The 19,532-nt window shown below is 43.2% G+C and overlaps 1 protein-coding gene across 1 annotated transcript in view; it reads right to left on the reverse strand.

Moving 5' to 3' along the window:
• The window catches only part of GRM4 (glutamate metabotropic receptor 4), a 293,779-nt gene that overhangs the window by 220,821 nt on the left and 53,426 nt on the right, over positions 1-19,532 (reverse strand). The window lies entirely within an intron of this gene.

Genomic DNA, 19,532 nt, shown 5'->3' on the forward strand with positions numbered 1-19,532 from the left:
CTGTGTGATCCTGAGGCAAGTTATTTGACCTTTCTAAGACTTAGTTTCTTCATCTCTAAAATGGAGACAATAATAGCATTGCTCTCCCAGGGTTTCAGCGAGGATCCAATGAGATTATATATGTACAACAATTTGTAAGCCTTAAAGCACAATATCAATGCTAGTTATTACTGACTATGTGACCCTGAGCAATGCATCTCTAAGCCTCAGTTTCCTCATCAGTAAAGCAGGGACAATAACAACACCTCCCTTCCAGGGTCTTGGTGAAGATCCAATGGGATCATACATGTACAGTGATTTGTAACCTTAAAGCTCTGTATTGGTACTAGTTATTATTATTACTGAGTGACCTTGAGCAAAGCACCCCTCAGAGCCCCTGGGAACTCTTTAAGACTATCAATTACAGCTCTGTGTTGGTAGAGGGGAGCAGGTTTCCTCTCTAGCAGCTCCTTATATCAATGAAATCACATATCCTGGGCAAAAGATCACATTAATTTTTAGCAACTATTGGATCACCCTATTGACTCATATTGACCTTGTAGCCCAATGGAGTGTCCAGGTCTTTTTTCACACAAACTGTTGTCAAGTCAAATTCTCCCCCAATCTGTACTTACAGTGGAAAGACTGCCTTAGGTTTCTTTCTCCTTCTGCCATGACCACCCTAGATCAGGCCCTGAGCCCCTCTGGCCTAGACTAATAAATAGCCTGCTAATTGGTCTCCCTGCTTCCAACCTTTCCCTACCCCAATCCATTCTCTGCATAGCTGACAAATCAATAGTCCCTAAAGTGAGGATCCAGTCATTTCATTCTCCTTTTCAAGAAACATCAATGGTTCCCCAGTGTCTTTAGGATAAACTACAAACTCTTCTGTTTGGCTTTTAAAGCCCTTCACAATCTAGCTCCTATGTATATTTTTCTACTAGACAGGTAGATAGATTGATATAGCTATGCAGTATGTATTTATATTTGTATCTGTATGTATGTATATACATATATACAAATACATATACATCCAAATACAAATACATATGTGTAAATACATATACATATTCTTGTATGTTGATATGTATTATACACATATATTATACATATACATACATACATATACATATATACATACACACAGAGAGATATAAATGTGTATGCATACATACACATACACACATATGTGTGTGTTTATATGTATATACTGCATGTGTGTATATATACACAGACACATGCGTGTATAGTTTTTAAAACATCATTTCTGATGCACTCCAGCCAAACTGGTCTTCTTGTAGTAAATGCTTCATCTCTAAGAGTATGTTGTTAAATGTTTAACAGCTGTATCTCTTCCTCCCAAAAAAAATGTATACATGACACACTTTTAAATTTAATCTGTGTTACTAACATTTTCTCTAACATTAAAATGTTTCTCTCATAAACAATTAATAGTAAATCAAGCCCCATTATGTAGTTTGCTGTTTTCCGAAGTGTAAATGTTCATGGTGAAAATGTAATGGAGGCTCTGCAGAGCTAGCACAAGCCAGCTCTAGCAACCAATGACCCCGGCCTCTGTCCCTTTCACACAGACTGGCCCACATGCACAGAATGTTCTGTCTACTCACCTTTTCCTTTTGGAACCCCTGGATCCCTCAGATCAAATGATAACTCCTTCAAGAAGTTTTTTTCTGATTCTTCCAATAGGCACATATATAATACATATGATAAATTATATGTAAATATGTATGTATATGCATATGCATGCATGGATAAAAATATATTCTATATACTTATCTATAAACATGTGGTATCCCCCAGTAGATATAAGTTCACTGAAGACCAGGGAATCCCTTATTTTTTTTGTCTTTGTGTTTCCAGTGCATGGCATATAGTAGAGGCTTAATAAATGTTAATTGACTGATTGACTGATTTGAAATCAGAAGGTCTGAGTTTCTAACCCCAGAAATTCTACTTTCTAAGCTGAGTGACCTTGATCAACCATTTAGCCTCTCTGAGTTTCAGTTTTTTCATCTGTAAAATGAGAGAGTAGGGCTAGGTGACCTCTCAGCTCTTGTCAGACTCTAACTCTGATCTTACGATCCTACTTACATAATTCATGATTTTTAACCAGTATGCAGAATTTGATATCAATCCCTGTTACATTTTTTTCTTCGTGGTTCCACTGAGTTGTTTCTGCAAATTAAGATCCTCATTCTAAACCACCACCACCCATAGCTTTATCTTTCTTTCCTAGCTTTGAGTCCTCTGAAAATCTGATAAGCATGCCTTGTAAGTCTTTACTCCTGTCATTGATTGGTAATTGGTCAGGAACAAGAACAAAGGCTTAGGTATATCTCTAGAAACCTCACTCTAACTTGGTAACAAGTAATTAATCGACTCCCCTGAGCATTACTGTTGAAACAATTATAAACCCACCTATTTGTGCTATCATCCAACCTACAGCTGCCCAACTTCTTCATGAGTATATTATGAGACGCTGTTAAATGCTTTCCTAAAATCAAGATACAGCAATTCTCCTGGTCTACTAGTTTAATACCTCTACTCCCAAAAAAAGTAAATAAATAAAGTAGTTTTGGGATAATTTGTCCTTAATATGAACCAATGTTGGCTCACAGTGATCAGCTTTTTCCTTTCTAAGTGTTCATAAACCATTCAATTCAACTCAGCTCAACATCTTTTAAGCGTATACTACTTACACACAGTGGACAGCTAGATGGCTCAGTGGAATAGAGTACAGGCACACCTGAGTTCAAATCCAGCCTCAGACATTTACTGGCTGTGTGACCTTGGGCAAATCACTTAACCCTGTTTGTCTCAGTTTCCTTATCCATAAAATGAGCTGGAGAAGGAAATGGCAAACCACTCCAGTATCTTTGTCAAGAAACTGAACTTATATACAAGGCACTATGCTAGTTTGCCAGTGAACAGGAAAAAAATACCAATTCCTGCCCTCAATAATCCATTTTAGATTCTTGTGGAGAATTGACTGCAAGTTTGCCAGTCTGTAGTTTTCAGAATCTCTTTCAAAAATCAGAAAAGTATTTGTCCATCAATCTATTACTATCCATTAGTAATCAGTTTATCGAGTTATCTGGTCATCATTTGATAAAACAGAGAACAAAGTCCTAAAAGACTGAATGACTGTATTGGAGTAAGTTTAGAAAGGGAACGGAGAGAAAGGCCATGCCAGATTTAGTTCTATGAGGCCATGGAATATTACCCAGGCAGGACAGGTGTAGGTGAGCTATAATAGTGAGGGACCCTAACAGCCAGGAGGATGACACCATGAAGGCATAGTCACCAGAGGAAAAGGAGAATCAAGATGGATTAACAAGGGCAGAGAAAAGGAAGACAAGAGGGTGTCAAAGACAGACTTCACCTGCTTCATGATTTTGCTTAGAGCTAATCCTGCTGGGCACAAAGGGGAAAAACCCTCAGCCTGGGATTCAGGAGACTCCTAGTTCTAGTCTCTAGCTCTACCATTGGCTTAATTACTATGTGAATTTGATTTCCTTTCCACCTCTGGATCCCAGATTCTTCACATGAAGCAATTAGATGGTCCAGTGAATGGTGCTGACCTTAAAGTCAAGAAGACCCCAGTTCAAATCCTACCTCAGACACTTACAAGCTGTGTGACCTTAGATATGTTATTTAACCTCTCTCACTTTCCTCATCTATAAAATGGGAACAATGTTGTGAGGATCAAATGAGCTAACATATGTAAAGCACTTTGCAAACTTCACTGTATACAAATACTAGATGTTATATGTACAATGGGAGTTAAGGGAAAGGGAGTATAGGAAATCACTAAGGTGCCTTCCAACTCTTATGTTCCAGGATTCTATTATCTCTCCCTTCTGAAAAAAAAAAGGATTATAAGAAATGAAAAGGGACCTCTGAGGCCATTCATTTTACAGATGAAGAAACTGAGGCCCAGGCCCATTAAGTTATTTGCCTAATCTCATCCAGGTAGTAAGCATCGAAAGCAAGATATGAACCCATACCCACATCTTCTGACTTCAGGACTAGTATAATTTCCACTATACCATACCTCTGTGGGGTTTTCCAATAGTTTCCAGTACTAAAAAGGTACCCAGGGAGCCTACTTCTTATACACAGGTCTAGGAAAGGACTGGACTGACATCTCTCATGGTGATGTAGGAGAAGAGGCAGGTCAATTTCAGAAGGAAGATGTACAGGGGGCTAGACCAGGTGGCTCTTCTGGGTAGGAGGCAACAGAATGCCAAAACCCAGGCTACAAGGACCATCTGTCCTGCAAAGTAACCTTCACCCTTCCTGCTGAACCCCCCAAGCTCAGCTGCTAATGCTCAAAAAAACAGACTTCCTGGCAGGGTCTCTGGCTACATGCCCCTGGGCTAAATTAAGTTTATCCCTGGGAGGTGGGCACTAGCCCTGCCACCTTGGCCTGGAAGAGCCAAGTCATAACTGGAAGTATTCCATTGACAGTGACCTCAAAGGCTAGAAGAGTCAGGACCTTGCTAATCCAATCTCATGCTTCAGGGCCTAAGCTGTGAGCTCCTGGGGAGGCAGAAAGAAGGAAAACAGGCATAGAGGGAGGGGGAAGCATAAGTGATGACTCATGCCCTGTCACACTCACAGTGACTTGTGCAGGAGCTATATACACACATCACAATAATCGCAGCTCCCATTTTCTATAGGCTTTCTCCACCAACAACTTTATGAGGTAGGCAGGACTGCTGCTGCACCCATTTTACAGATGGGGAAACTGAGGCTCTGAGAATGGTGTGACTTGCCTAAGGTCACCTAGGCTAGAAAGCAGTAGAGTCAAGACTCAAACCCAAGTCTCCTTTTTTTTTTAAAATAAATTCATTAATATCTTTTGCTTTTGCATCACCAACATTATTCCTCTCTTCCCAAAGAGACATCCCCTATAAGAACTAATTACAAACAGGAGGGGGAGAAAAAATAGTTCCACAAAACAAACCAACTAAACCCAGGTATTCTGGCTCCTAGTCCACCCTAATCCAAAGTGACTCAAGCTACATAGAGATTTTTTTTTTAATAGACCAAATCTGTGATTTCCTTAATATAGGGAACTCAAAGTGAGGGAAAGTTCCTCTGGGCATCTGCTTTCCAAGTTCAAGTCTTAGAGAGTTAGTTGCCTAGCTCACAGAAAGGTTAAGGAGTGGCTTAAAGTCACACTGTCAGTGCACGGCCAAGGCAGAACTTGGATCCAGGGCTCTCTGATTCCAAGGCTGACTCCCTCTCCACTGCACTGTGCCATCTCTCATACTGACACATAGGCACATGCAAACAGGACGGACCTAAGCGAAAGAGGCACCAGAGGTGTCTGCTCCCCCACCCCTAAATCTCTGCCCTATCAGCCTGTGATAGAGCTTGAAATTTCCACTGTTTGTATAAGGAATTCTCCACAAAGGCTCCTGTTAAAATGCATACATGTTTCCTGGGAGATGTAACACGGTCACCTTTTATTTCCCTTTGAAATAGCAGTATGGAATTAAACAGATTGGCTGATTGTCATGAAATAGAACCAAGACCCAGCTGGGGAAATGGGGTAAGGCATGCATCTGGTAAAGTTGGGTAGGACATGGGGGCAAGGAAGTTCCAAAGCCCAGAGAACAGACTAGGAAGGGCTAACTGAATTGGAAAGAGTGCAGTGAGGCCCCTGGATAGTTTGATATTGGAGACAACCTGCCCCCCAGCTCCCACATTTGCTGAAGGCTGCCCTGAAGGTGAAGGAAGGAAGGAAGGAAGGAAGGAAGGAAGGAAGGAAGGAGGGGAGGGAGGAGAGAGGAAAAGGAGAGGAAAGAGAGAAGGGGGAGGGGAGAGAAGGAAAAGGAGGAGGTGGAAGACAGGTAAGAAGGGAAGGGAGAAAAATAGGGAGGGAGAGATAGAGAGAAGGAGGAAGGAAGGAAGGAAGGAAGGAAGGGGGAGGAAGGAAGGAGCATTTAAGTGTTTACTATGTGCCAAGCATTGTGCAAAATTCTGGAAAATACAAATGGAAAAATCATCACCTCTCACCCAGGAGCTTACACTCTAATCCCTGGAGACAACACATAAAAAACCATTTAGCTGTAGGGCAGATGGCAAGAGGCCTTCACAATTTGGATCCAGTCTTCCGTAGGATCACAGATTTAAAAAAGAAAGGGTCTTTAGAAGTCATCCAGTCCAATCTCCTCGTTTTGTAGATGAGAAAACTGAGAAGCAAAGAGGTTAATGGGATTTGTGCAGGGTAGCATCTCTAGGAAGTATCTGAGACAAGATTTGAATCTAAGTTTTGACTCCAGGGCTAGTGCCCAATCTATTACACAATGCTACCTTTTATGTCTTTTCTCATGCTAATAGCTAAAATGTATATGACCCTTTAAAGTTTACAATTCCCCTTCCTTGATCACATCCCAAATGTTCCAGCCTCTGGGTCTTTGCTCAAGCTGTTCCCTACCCTAGGAATGCCCTCCCCTTTCTTCGGTTGAAATCTTCCCCACCCTTTAAGTCTCAGTACCCACCACCTCCTTCACAAAACCCACTCACAATTAACCTCACCCTGTCTTCCCAGCATTCCCAAAACCCTTTGTGTATTCCTGTCTTGGTCATTAATGTTAACTGGTGCCCCCTGTTACAGTTACTTCTATTATTAATATGTTTTAGCTGCCATCTTAAACTGTAAGCTCTTTAAATAGGGATCATGTCACACACAGAGCTGTGCTGGGGCCAGCTCAAACCTAGCTGTTGAGAGCCCAATTTGTTAAATTTTCAACGTGAGCATTTGCATCTCAGAAACTCTGCAAACCAGGGCTTGATTTATTATTCTGCGGTGGGGAACCTGCGGCCTTGAGGCCACATGTGGCCTTCTAAGTCCTCAAGTGCAGCCTTTTGACTGAGTCCAAGTTTTACAGAACAAATCCTTTTATTAAGGGGATTTGTTTGGATTCAGTTAAAGGGCCATACTTGAGGACCTAGAGGGCCACATGTGTCCTTGAGGCTGCAAAAATGTTAATAATGCAGTTTTAACTTTAAAGTGTGTTGTGCATACCATTTCTTTCCCAGAAAGCCTGTTGTTAAACATCTACCAACACATCCCTGGTCTCAAGGACCACATTCTAATACTGTGGAAGGAGCCCTTGACTTGGCCTCAGAATGCTTGGCTGATGTTTCTGCTCCATCCCTTCACCCTTGTGGCCTTGAAAACATTATTTAACCTCTCTGGGTCTTCCTCACTTGCAAAATGGAGATAATAATTCCTGATCTGCTTACTCCACAGAGCTGTTATGAGGCTCCGGTGAGATTAGCCGGTGCTTCTCCCTGAGGAATAATTTTCATAAATTAACTACTCTCTGTGTGAGTTAAGGGATAGGGAGGAGAGCTGTGGTTTCACTGGGATGAGGACCTCCCAGGGGAGGAAGAGAAATTCTCTCCACCACGGCAGGTCAGCACCTTCTCTGCAACATAAAGAGTTATCTAGAGCCACTGGGCCATTATCACATAGCTAGTACTATCGCAGGCAGCTAGGGATTCAAAGCCCACTTCAGACATTTACTCCCCAGATTGCCTCACTTAAATCCAATTCACTTGAAGTCAAGGCATCACCCTCCTGATGTCACTGGTCCTCTTCTAGAATGAAGGACAAACAACAACAACAGATATTTACTATCTGTGTGACCCTAGGCAAGTCACTTCACCCTGTTGGCCTCAGTTTCCTCATCTGTAAAATGAGCTGGAGAAGGAAATGGCAAACATTCCAATATCTTTGCCAAGAAAACCCCAAACGGTGTCATGAAAAATTAGACACGACTGAAAAAACAACTGAACAACTATATATCACAGGCAATACTCAAGCCTGGGTCTTCCTGGCTTCAAGGGTAGCTCTGTATCCACTAGGATATGCTGCTTCTCTAAGTGACTTAAGCTTTCTTTTTATGTCTCCAAATCAGAAACATAATTAACATGGGACAAACAGGGCTTTGTCCTAAGGCTGGGGGAAGAGCTGTGCTTCCTGATGGGGAGGGACACGGCAAACAACTTTCTCCCCAGAAGGGCACTGTCCCTATGCCTCCCCTGTCACCATCCTGTGTCACAACTGCCCTGGGCCTTCCCCCACCCATTCCCATTGCTGACTTCCCTTTCTTCTGTTCTCCATCCTCCCCAGCCTCCTTAGGACACAGGCTGGAACACCCACAGTAGAAGGGACCTCTGCACAGACACAGTTCCTCATCCTCACCCCAACATCTTCCAACCCAAAGATTTTTGCCCTGATATGACAACTAGTCACAACTATGTTACAAACCTTTTCCTTTAAGATTCAAGATGACTTCGAGGGGCTTTATTGTAGCATACAGGGATTTAGCAGATCATTCTGCTTTTTTCTCCCTTTTGCAAACCTGTCCTGATTGTATAGCCTTCAATCCTATTCTATTCCCTCTTTTCCTGTGTACCTGCAGACCTAAAAAGCAATCAGTATACTGCAAAGGGCCATATAAACAGGGAGCGATCATTATCATTAGTCTGTGTGTCTCCCCCCAGTACCTAGAACAGGGCCTTCCCTATAACTAGTGCCCAGTGAATGTTTGTTGAATGAACAAACCAATGGATGAATGAAGGTCCTCACAGCTCATTCACATCCTCATCCTGGCCTACTCCGGCAGCTAAGGGAGCGGAAGCAGGTGGCTGACATCCAACAAGGAGAGCCCCTCCCCCACCTTCAGCCCAGACTGAAGAAGTATCTGGGCCACCTGGGAGGGGTTAACTCTACAGTGTAGAACTGAAGAGTTGGGGGGGGCCACGGGAATCAGAGTCTAACCAGCTCCCCCATCTGCTTTGTTTCACTTAATCAGGATCTTATTCTTCTTGATCTGATTATCTGTCAGAGTTATAAGGGGGAGAGGGTGAGTCTGGGAGACGCCCTTGGGAAGGGGGGGTGTTGGATACCATGCCTGGCATGGGGTGCGGTGGGGGAGTAGGAGCCAGGGTGGAGAGAGACTGCTAATTGGGTTTGTCAGAAAACAAGAGAAACAAGCCCCTGGCAAAGCCCTGAATTAGGGAGGAAGGGGAGGAGGAGAGAGAGAAAAGAGGAGGGGCGGGGCTGAGGGAACACAGAGGTGGAAGAAGCTATCTCTGAATGGCCACCCTGGGGATAGTAGGGCCTGTAATTTGTTTTAATAATCCCACTGAACGGGGAGAAAATTAACAAATGAGAAGCCAGCTTGAAATTAATCTAACTTCTCCCTGTCCGTTCCCCCACCTTCCCATCTTAATGAAGGTTATTTATCCAGCAAGTGATAAAACACTGAATTAAATTAAATATGCTTCCTCTTTTTCTCCCTGTCCCCAGCGAAGTTACATGTCTTCCCGGATTATAGCTCTATAACTGTACTGGGCAGAGACCTTTGTGGGTTCCGGCATGGCTTGTGATGTATTCAGGAGTGAAAGCCCCCTAATTCTCTCTCATTCTAGCCACATGTTGCCCATTCTCTGCCAAAAACACGGGCAACTGTGAATGGAATCAACCTCCTGACAGGATGTTCCCTCTCTCTCAGCTGCCTGTTTGTTCCAGGGATCCTGACCCTATGGGTCTTTGAAGCCACATGGGCCCGGACAGGCTGGAGGGTGGCAGGATAGGGAGACCAATGTGCTTGCCTTGGCACCTCTCCATGAGGGCAGGTAGAGGAGGGCCAGCCCCTTGTCTCCCACATAGCACCAGCCTCCTCCCTAGGTGTGTACAGAAAAAATCCTCCTCTGCAAAGCATCCTCTATGGAATCCGATTCTCTTAGTTTGAGGACCGAGACTGAGTCACTTTTGTCTGTGTATCTCTAGTGTCTAGCCCAGGACATGTTACCTAATGTTGCCCAATAAACGTTTGTTAATTGCTTGATTTTGATGAAAAGCAGTGGTTGGCCATCACACACGCTCCTTCAATTTAGCTCAGTTCAGTCCAATTCAACACACATTAATTTATTAAGGACTTGCATGCAGGGCACTGGGCTCGGCTAGGGGAGCTCTTAGATGAAAAACTACGGATTTCCTGCCCTTGAGGAACTTCCCATCTACTGTAGAAAGAAAATAAGGAATATGTAAAAATAAACATAATACAAGCTAGAATGACTGAGTGCATGTTCAAGAAAAAACAAAGGAATCACAGACTGATGTGAGAGGCATCACATCCAGCTAAAGGAAGTGGTAAAGAATCATGGAAGAAATGGTGTCTAAGCTGGGTCTGGAAGGAAAAGAATTCAAGATAGAAGTAGAGACCAGGATGGTGGGCTCAACTCTAGGAGGGGGGAAATTGCCTCCTTGAGGCAGAAGTGGGGAGTGAGGAAAGAAGAGAGAGAGAGAGAACCACTTCAATGCCTAAGCACCTAAGAATACCAATCCTTATACTCTGGCTCACCTCTGTAGTCACCCAGCCTAGGGGTCTGTCTTTGGCTGGGGCCCCTAGGGCTGAGGCTGTGATGCTGGGGTGGGAAGAGCATAAGTATACCACCTGATATCCCCACAGGTTTGGGACAATTCCCAAAGCCCCTAATTCCCAATTAACCCATCATTAACCTGGAACTAAACTGATCCTATGTGCAAAGTCACTCAGCCCTTTTAATTATCCTCAAACTACCTCTCACAAGCTTCAAGATAGATTAGAGGGGTCTTTCATAGTACAGGAGCTAGAGTGCTGGACTTGGAGTCAAGAAGACCTGAGTTCATATCTCTGATACAAGTTCTGTGACCATGGGCAAGTCACCTCAGTTTCCTGATCTGTAAAATGGAAATAACACCTGTAGTACTTACATCAAGGTGTTGTTATAAGGCATAAAGCCCATAAAGTGCTTTGCAAACCTTAAAATGCCATAGTATCTGTCTACTGCTTGTTCTAGTATATAGGAATCTGAAAAACAATTCTGCATTCTGCTTTAGTCATAATTTTATAGTCTTTGATCCTACCCCTCTCTCCACCTGTGTCTGTCTCTCTAGAATGAAGAAGCCTAATCTCGTTAGCCTGACCTCCCCTAGCAAGCCTTCCCACCATGCCCTTCTTTATATTAGTTGTCAAGGGTGAAGAAGAGAAACCAATTCATCATTCAGTCCCTGAAGGACCCACCAAATCCACAAAATGCAGTACACCCCTGTACTCCTTAAAGAAGTATACTACTAAAAAAAAAGATCCTGCTCTCCAGATCTCCATCAACATCACAGAAGGGCAAGAGAACGCTATTTGAGGAAGCCCCTTCCTGGAAGGAAAACCTGTGCTCTCTGAATTCCAAAAGTACTTCCTCTGTCCTTCTCCCAGGAACTTAGCATCACATTTTATCTTGTGAGACAGCTATAGGTACCACACCGGTCTCACCTTCCTACAACTCCATGAAGGTAGTGTCTATGGTCTCAAAGTCAACTTTGTATTTTTCCCCCATCCCTTACTCAACTCCACTGCCTAGCAACGTGTCTTACACTGAATGGATACTCATTATTGGTTGAATGAATAAACAAATGATTGAATGAGTTCATGAATGAATGCCTTCAGAGTCAAGACCAACCTTAATGAAAATTATGAAAGAAGCAAAGTTTATCTTAACTAACCAACCTCTTTCTTGTCCATGTGCCCACCTTCCTCCTAAAATAAAAGTCCAGTGCCTTTCTACTTCCCCAGGCTACCCATGGTAGAGCTCCAAAGAGCTGACTTTTCCCTATACAATGAGATCTGCCACCACTTCCCCATAGAGACTATGGGGTGTGAGAAGAATTGATCTTCATCTCACTCAGAATCCCAAAGTTAGCTCCTCCATCCCTTCTATTTTGCCAAATAGATTCCCCATTGACTCTTGGAGTTTCAATACCTTTCTATACTTCTCTCTATAATTATAGGTTCCATCATGACCCCAAATGCAGGCTTATTCTGACACACTCCTAATTAACATTGCCAAGTCAGATGTAGGTTCAGCCATTAGGACAGCAATAACAATCTACCTGATATGCAAAGATTTACCGAGTGCTATAGATATGGTCAAGAACAAGAGTTCAGACATCTAATAAAAGACTTCATCCATTTTAGTCATAAATGTCCAGGGTTGAGTGACAAAAAAAAAAACCTACTCTGCTCCTGGTCTTTGGGTATTAGAAACTATTAATACAACCCTGTTATTTTGCAAAGGGGTAAACTGAGGGCACAGAGAGGAAGAGTGACTTACCCAAGACTACAAAATTAGTAAGGAGAAGAGTTAGATCTGAACCCAGATCATCTAACTCCCAAATCCAGTGCTCTTGGGCCCCACATGGCATCAGCCACCTTCGTTAAGGGGCAAGAATACATTTGTTGAGGAAAGGGGAATCTGGTGGTCTCCTTTGTTTGACCTAGGTACAACTCAACCACCCAGCAGCCTTTGAGTGACTCTTCTCTCTGGCAAGTGGCTCAAGTAGTGGGTCTCCCTAGCTTGGAGGCAGTATGGTACAGTGGGAAAAGGATTGAATTTGGAGACAAAAACCTAAATTAAAATCCTGGCTTTACCACTCATTATCTGTATGATGTTGGGCAAGCCACTTACCTCTATGACTCAGTCCCACCATTTGTAAATGAAGGCATTGAACAACACGAACAAACTGTAAGGTCCCTTCCAATTCTATGCCTATGATCCTATGATCCTATGATCCTCCCAAATGTTGAAAAGCCTGTCAAAATGGCCCCTCCACTAATTACTACCAATAAAGAAATGATGGGCTGTAAGTACAGAATGAGACATGCATTTTCAGACTTGGCAACATGATTATTTGTTTTGCTCATATTTGTTGCAAGAGAAGGTTCTATGGTGTGCAGGTGGGGAAGAGGGTAGTCACTGGTAAATGACAGGAAATTTTTTATAGGAAAAATGATATGTGGACATTAGATTTACAAAGTACAATAGAAGTATCATTCTTCTTCCTATCATTCCCTCTTCTCAACCATTCCCCCTAACCCACACTATAGAAATATATCTATCCATTTAAAGTCACCTGCAATGGACATTTATGGGCCAGACATGAGGAGTTTTGAATTAGGTCCCCAGGCTCTATTCTTATCATTTCCACAGTGCTCTCTAAGCCTCTCTATATATCCTCAATTTCAACCCCTTTCCTAATAGCTAAGAAATAATTGCTAAACTCAATTCTATAAAGGGAAGAATAGGCCCTGGGAGTAGGAGTGCAAACCTTTTGGTGGCAGCTGTCATGACTGGAAGACTGGGAACACCAAGAGCCATCAGGGCCCTGCTCTCTGTTGGGTGACACTAAGTGTTAATACATTTATTGGATTAGTCAATCAGTTCTACCCTGTTCACTCTCCCAGGCACTTAACACAATGCTTTACTTAACACAGTTAAAATGGACATTAAGAAGTGCCTTCTAGGGTGACTCTAATGATGAGGATCTCAAACTCAGCAGAGGACAGATCCCAGGAGAGGCAGACCTTTCCACATCCTTTAAATCTCATGCATCGGCAGCCACCTACTACCCACCGTTGAGAGCCAAGTCTCCTTCTCTGTCCATGGTTAACCTCTTCTGTAAGAAGACCTACAGTGTTCACCAGGGTGCTGAAGGTGGCTGGGAGCTCTGTTTATATGGCAACGGCTTTGCTTCCACCCAGGCTGCCAGCCCATAATAGCAGCTTCCAGCCCAGCACGGTGGCTTGCATGTGTGTGAGCACGAGTGTGTCCACCCCCGTGGGGGAAGACAGCAGGCACAACACATCCGCCACTGAATTATTTATCCCATACATTGTTAGTGCACTATAGATAGCAACAGTGTCTCCAGGCTTCAATTAAAACATCAAGAGCACCAATTTTATCTGTGCGGACACATGCCCAGATCCCACCAAAAGCAGCTGGAGATCTAGGCTGATAGCTTGTTCACCCTTACCCTCAGCCCTGCCTTCTTTGACTGCCTCTGGAAGCCAGATTCTTACTTCAGGACCAGGGAGAGTGACTTACCACCCTATAGACTCCCAAACCCAGCCAGGTTTGGTCTGGGCCTCAGCTTGGAAGGGAATTTCCATCAAACCCTTTCAGGATGCTAAAGAGGCCACTTAGTAAATCGATAGCTTGAAAGAGTCTGCTCAACTTCCCAAGAGGCCTTGGGACAATCCTTAATGATAAATCTTGGCACCATTCTCTCATAATCTCTAGTCTGGGACTTGGGACATCTGGCTTCTGGTCCAAGATCTACTGATGACTTGCTGTGACTCTTTGGCCCAAGTCAAGTGCCACCTCCTCTATGAAGCCTTCTCTGACTGCCCCAAATGAAAATTATCTCTCTGTCTCTCTGTATTTGTCTCTGCCAGTCTCTGTCTCTCTCTCTGTCTTTCTATAGCTAGACAGACAGGCAAGCAGACAGACAGACAGACATATAGATACAGATATAGATATCTCCCTTTAAATTTCCTTTGACATTTTACCTGGATTGGTAGAGAAATAAGGTGATATAATAGATAGCCCTGAGGCCAGCAGGACCTGCTTACATCCAGATGTGTGATCTACGATAAATCATTTAACCTATCAGCGTCCCAGGCACTTCTCAGAGACTTAAATACAGAGAAGGCACTGACCTGAATTGGTAAAGGGAGTTCCTTATATCATTGAAATCAGAAGTCCAGTCCTTAACCTCTCCTTCATTCTTATCTCATCTCCCTGGTATAATTTTTGTACTTACCTCTTAAGAGAGTTGCCTAAGTCACTAAGAGGTTAAATGACTTGCCCACAGTTATAAAGCTAGTACATGTCAGAGGCAAGACTTAAATCCTGGTCTTCTGAGGCCAACTCTGTTTCTACTCATTCATTCATGCCTTGCTCATAGTTAGTACTTAATAAGCATTCATTGAATTGAATTGACCTAGGACAAGTCATTTCAGTTTGCTAGGTGCCTCAGTTTCTTCATCTATAAAATGTGGACAATAATACTAGCCCTGCCTACCTCCCAGGGATGTAAAAATTAAATGACATTAAAAATTCGAGAGTTTTTTGAAACACTAAAAATGGCACAAATAGGCTTATACGACAATAATTAATAACACGGAACCCCCCCATGATAAATAGGAAGTCCTTGATGCTAAGCCTCCAATTCAGGATAAGTAAACATGGGCACTGGGAATGTATAAAAATAGAAGAGCAGCTCTCTGAGCTCACCGGACCTTGGTGAGTGCTTCCTTTTTGGGTCACTGGATAAGCCACATGCCAGCTCAGATTCACAAGCTGGAATGACTGCAAGGTTCTCCCCAGCCAACTCCCACCACCCAGCTCACCCTTCAGTCCCAAACATGGTAGTTGATGCCATCTTCCCTGAGACATAGAGATCTGGAAGGGACCTTAGAAAGGATTCAGTCAAAGGGCCACACTTGAGGACCTGGAGGGCCATATGTGGCCTCAAGGCAGCAGGTTTCCCACCCTTGATAGGCCAACTCCCTCACTTACAGGGGAGGAAACTGAGATCCAAAGAGGGAAAATGACTTACCCAAGATCACATGGCTGGTCAGTAGCTTAGCCAGGAATACAATGCAGGTATATCCAGCCTAGTCCTCTTCCCCATTCTCTGTGCCGCCCTGCATTTTCTTTTTGCATTGCCCACCATTTTTTTCTCCAATTCTTCCTCTTCCTACCATGCCCAACCTTCATTTAATTTAAATCACTCAACTTTGTTTCCAGACATCCACTGGGTTCCTGGCATGATTTCAATCCAAATGGTGAATAAAATAAATCCCCCTTTCTTTCTCTACTCCCCCCAGTTCAGCCAATCACACCTGTTCTGGGCCCCCTTGTCCCTGGATCCCACTTCTGCCTCCACATTATGCTGTCCAGGACACCTGGTACTGCCTCCCACCTCCCACCTGCCAAGTCCACCTCTCCACCCTCCTCCCCCTTCCCAAGCTCACCTAAGTACCTGTCTTTCTCTGGAATTCTGGGCTAATTAAGCAGGTACCTCCTACCTCCCACCTCCCACCTCTCATCTCCCCGAGGCATCCCTGTCAAATCACTCTCCCCTTCAGGTAGAGAGCTTCACTTTTTTTAAGTAAATAGATACTTCAAAGCTTCAAGGATATCTGATTTCATCACTATGGGTTCTCCCTCCACACATACACACTGATTCAGACCACAACCCCCGCTTCACCTTAGTAGACAGTCTTCCCGAGTTGCTGTGGCTGAAAATAATTCATCACATGTTGTCCAACCCTCTAGTAATGAGCACTTAGCTGGGCTGGTCTTCCGATGGTCCTACAGCCCATTGCTGGCCCAAACGCAAAGTATTTCAGACTTGTGCTCTGCTAGCACAGCCTTTGAGAATCCAACATCCCCTCCATGCCACCACCAGGCATCAGAGAAAGACTTTAATGGACCTTAGCCTTTGTCATCCTTGTATGTAGCAAAAATAGTCTGGATACAAATTAATAAGGCTGCGAGAATAGAAGCACACATACAAAAATGAGTCAAATTTTTTACCAGACTGATATACCAAGACATACATATGAATTCCTGTGAATCCCCTTGGAAAGTGAGGAATATAGTTCCATAATGCTGCCACTATCCAAAGTGCTTTAAGAGTGGCTTGTTCAGAATTGCCTTACAGTCAGTTTAGAGACTGGTTAAAATCAAACAGCAGTGTGAGCTTCTTTTAACCATTAAAGCTTCTATGATAGTTTTAAAACACTGCACCAACATAAGGTAGCACTATCTCACATTCCTATAGCGCTGTAAAGTTTACAAAATTCCCCCCTCTGTGGGAGCCTTGTGAATTAAGCAGTGTATATATTATAACTCCCATTTTACAGATGGGGAAGATGAGGCTCAGAGAGTGGGAATGACTTGCCAGGGTCTTAAAGTTAGCATATGTCAGAGCCAAGACTCAACCTTAGACCCTCTGACCTTGTCATTTCCCACACCACTGTTCTTCCCACTTTCTTTCTCAGATATCCTTGTGATGTTTAGCACTCTCTCCCCCTGTCAGAGCCAACCTCACATTTCAAAGAGACAAGAGAATCCCATTATCAGCGACTTAGAATCAGAGAACATAGAATGTGAGGAGGGTGGGAAGAGGACGTAGAAATGGTGTTAGTCTAACTCTCTCAGGTTACAGAAGAGGAAATTAGGCCCAGAGAGGGAAAATAATTCACCCAAAGTTGAACAGCTAATTAGTTGACGAAATCAGGAGAACTTAGGGCTCCCACTGAGTGCCTTTTCTGTAGTACATTGCCCTTAAACAAAACCAGGTAGCAAACACCAGAAAAAGACTCAGGGCCTGGCACATAGTAGGGTACTTTTAACACTTTTTCATTGGCTGGTTGGAACTTTTACTAAAATAAGGACCAAATTCAAATGATTTTTTTCTTCTTAACTGAACTATCTCCCTCCCTAAAGCATCCTTCCAATGCCTCATGGTGGCCAGAAGGTTAATGTAGGTCCTGGCTAAGGGAGCAGAGGTGGGGCAAGTCTACTAGGATATGGAGGCTTTGAACTCCAACCCAAAGACAGATTGTAGGGGCAGCTAGGTGGTGCAGTGGATAGAGCACCAGCCCTGGAGTCAGGAGGACCTGAGTTCAAATCCGGTCTCAGACCAAACACTTGACACTTACTAGCTGTGTGACCCTGGGCAAGTCACTTAACCCCAATTGCCTAAAAATAATAATAATAATTAAAAAAAAGACAGATTGTACATCTATCCTACAAGGACCAACCCGAGTACAAAGAGGTTCATCAACAAAAGGTTGCCACCCCTCCCCAGTTTACAAAAGCCCATTTTCTAAGGAGTGGAGTGGTAACGCACTTTGCAACTTATGAAATGCTTAACAATAAACACTAAACTGTAAACCACACCAAATACCAGTCATATTCAAGGTGGGAAAAGTATTGGGCTAGGAGAGATCTGGATTCAAATCCTATCTCTAACTGTGTGATCATGGAAAGTTCATCAGACTTCTCTAAGCCTCTGTTCCCTCATCTGTAAAATGGGAATATTATTACCCAGCTCACAGAGAATAAAAGTGTGCTATATAAATTCAGCTATTATTATTATTCAAAAATACAATTACAAAGCAAACCTCAGCCTGGCATACGAGATGCCCAATAAACAATTGTTTAAAGAATTCATCCATTCATTCACTGGACAAACATTTTTGTATGTCTGCTGTGTGCACAGCACTGTGCTAGGTGCTAGAAGAGAGATGATGTTTGAACAAGACACTGTCCCTGCCTTCATGGAGCTGAGAGCCTAGGAACGAATGGGTGAGGGAGGGAATGAATGAACGAATGGAACAATAAAAAGACAGAACCAAATCCAGGCATATTCTAAAACTACTGAATTGAAACCAAAAATCTCTTTAAAAAAATAAGTCTTCCACTGGCTCTAAGACCTTGGCCTACAGTAGCTCAGGACTGTGGTTCCATTCACCTCTTCTCTGCCAGAGTCAGAGGCCCAAAATTCAAAGGAGAAGCAGGAAATGTCTAGGGTCAATCCAGAAGCCGATACCTTTTGTCCATTAGGCCCCATGCCCAACTGCTTTCAGGGCCAGGAATTATTTTCTAAATTGACCTATACCCTTCCACTCAACAAATATTTATTGAGCAGTACTACCTTGGGCACTTTGGAGCCAGCTTGGCATTTTAGAAAGAGGACTAGAGTAGGAATCAGGAGCCCTGGATTCAAGTTATCACATACTAACAGTGTGACCCTGGGCAAGTTACTTCCTTTTTCTTGGGCTCAGGTTCCTCTTCTCTAAAATGAGAAGTTTAGCCTAGTAATCTCTAAGGTCCCTTCTGACTCTGATATTCTGTGAGTTTATGAGATGTGTCCCATCTCTGCCTCTAACTCACTGTGGCCCTGAGCAAGACATTTGCCTCTCTGAGCCCCATTTGCCTCATCCATAAAATGAGAATGGAATAAGTTAAGGGAATAAGCATTTATTAAGCACTACTATTTGCCACGGACTGTACTTAGTGTTTTACAAATATTATCTCATGTGATCCTCACAACAATTCTGGAAGGTAGATGTAATTATTTTGCCCATTTTACAGTTGAGGAAACTGAGGCAGACTCAGACGTTGACTGACTTGCCCAGGGTCACACAGCTTATAAAATATTCTCCAAAAGTGGCCCTTCTAGCCCTGATATTCTATGTTCTCTGATTTCAAAGATAATAGCATCCTAGTCCTTAAGAAACTTACAGTCTAGTTAGGGGGAGAAAGATCTCACAAAGCAAACAATTTTTTAAAATTTCCTGAATTGCTATATTCCTGTGGTATAGTAGAGACTGCAAGTGCAGGAATTCTGATAAGAGATTAGTATAGCATGTAGCGGGTAGTCAAGGAAGGCTTCCTGGAGGAAGAGGAACTTGAGCTGGGCCTTAAAAGGATGGCTTTGGATGCGTAAAGTCATAGAATGTTAAACCTAGTACCTAGAAGAGACTTTTAATGAAGCAAACCCAAGATCACAGATTAGCTAAAAGGGAAGGGCTAAAGAAGGTTTAAGGGCAGGCAATTCAGTATAGTAGGAATAGTAGAAAGAGCATTGGGTTTGGAGCCAAAGGACCTAG

This window comes from Vombatus ursinus, unplaced genomic scaffold (genome assembly GCF_900497805.2).
Source record: "Vombatus ursinus unplaced genomic scaffold, bare-nosed wombat genome assembly UNPS02014811.1, whole genome shotgun sequence".
NCBI classification, from domain to species: Eukaryota; Metazoa; Chordata; class Mammalia; order Diprotodontia; family Vombatidae; genus Vombatus; species Vombatus ursinus.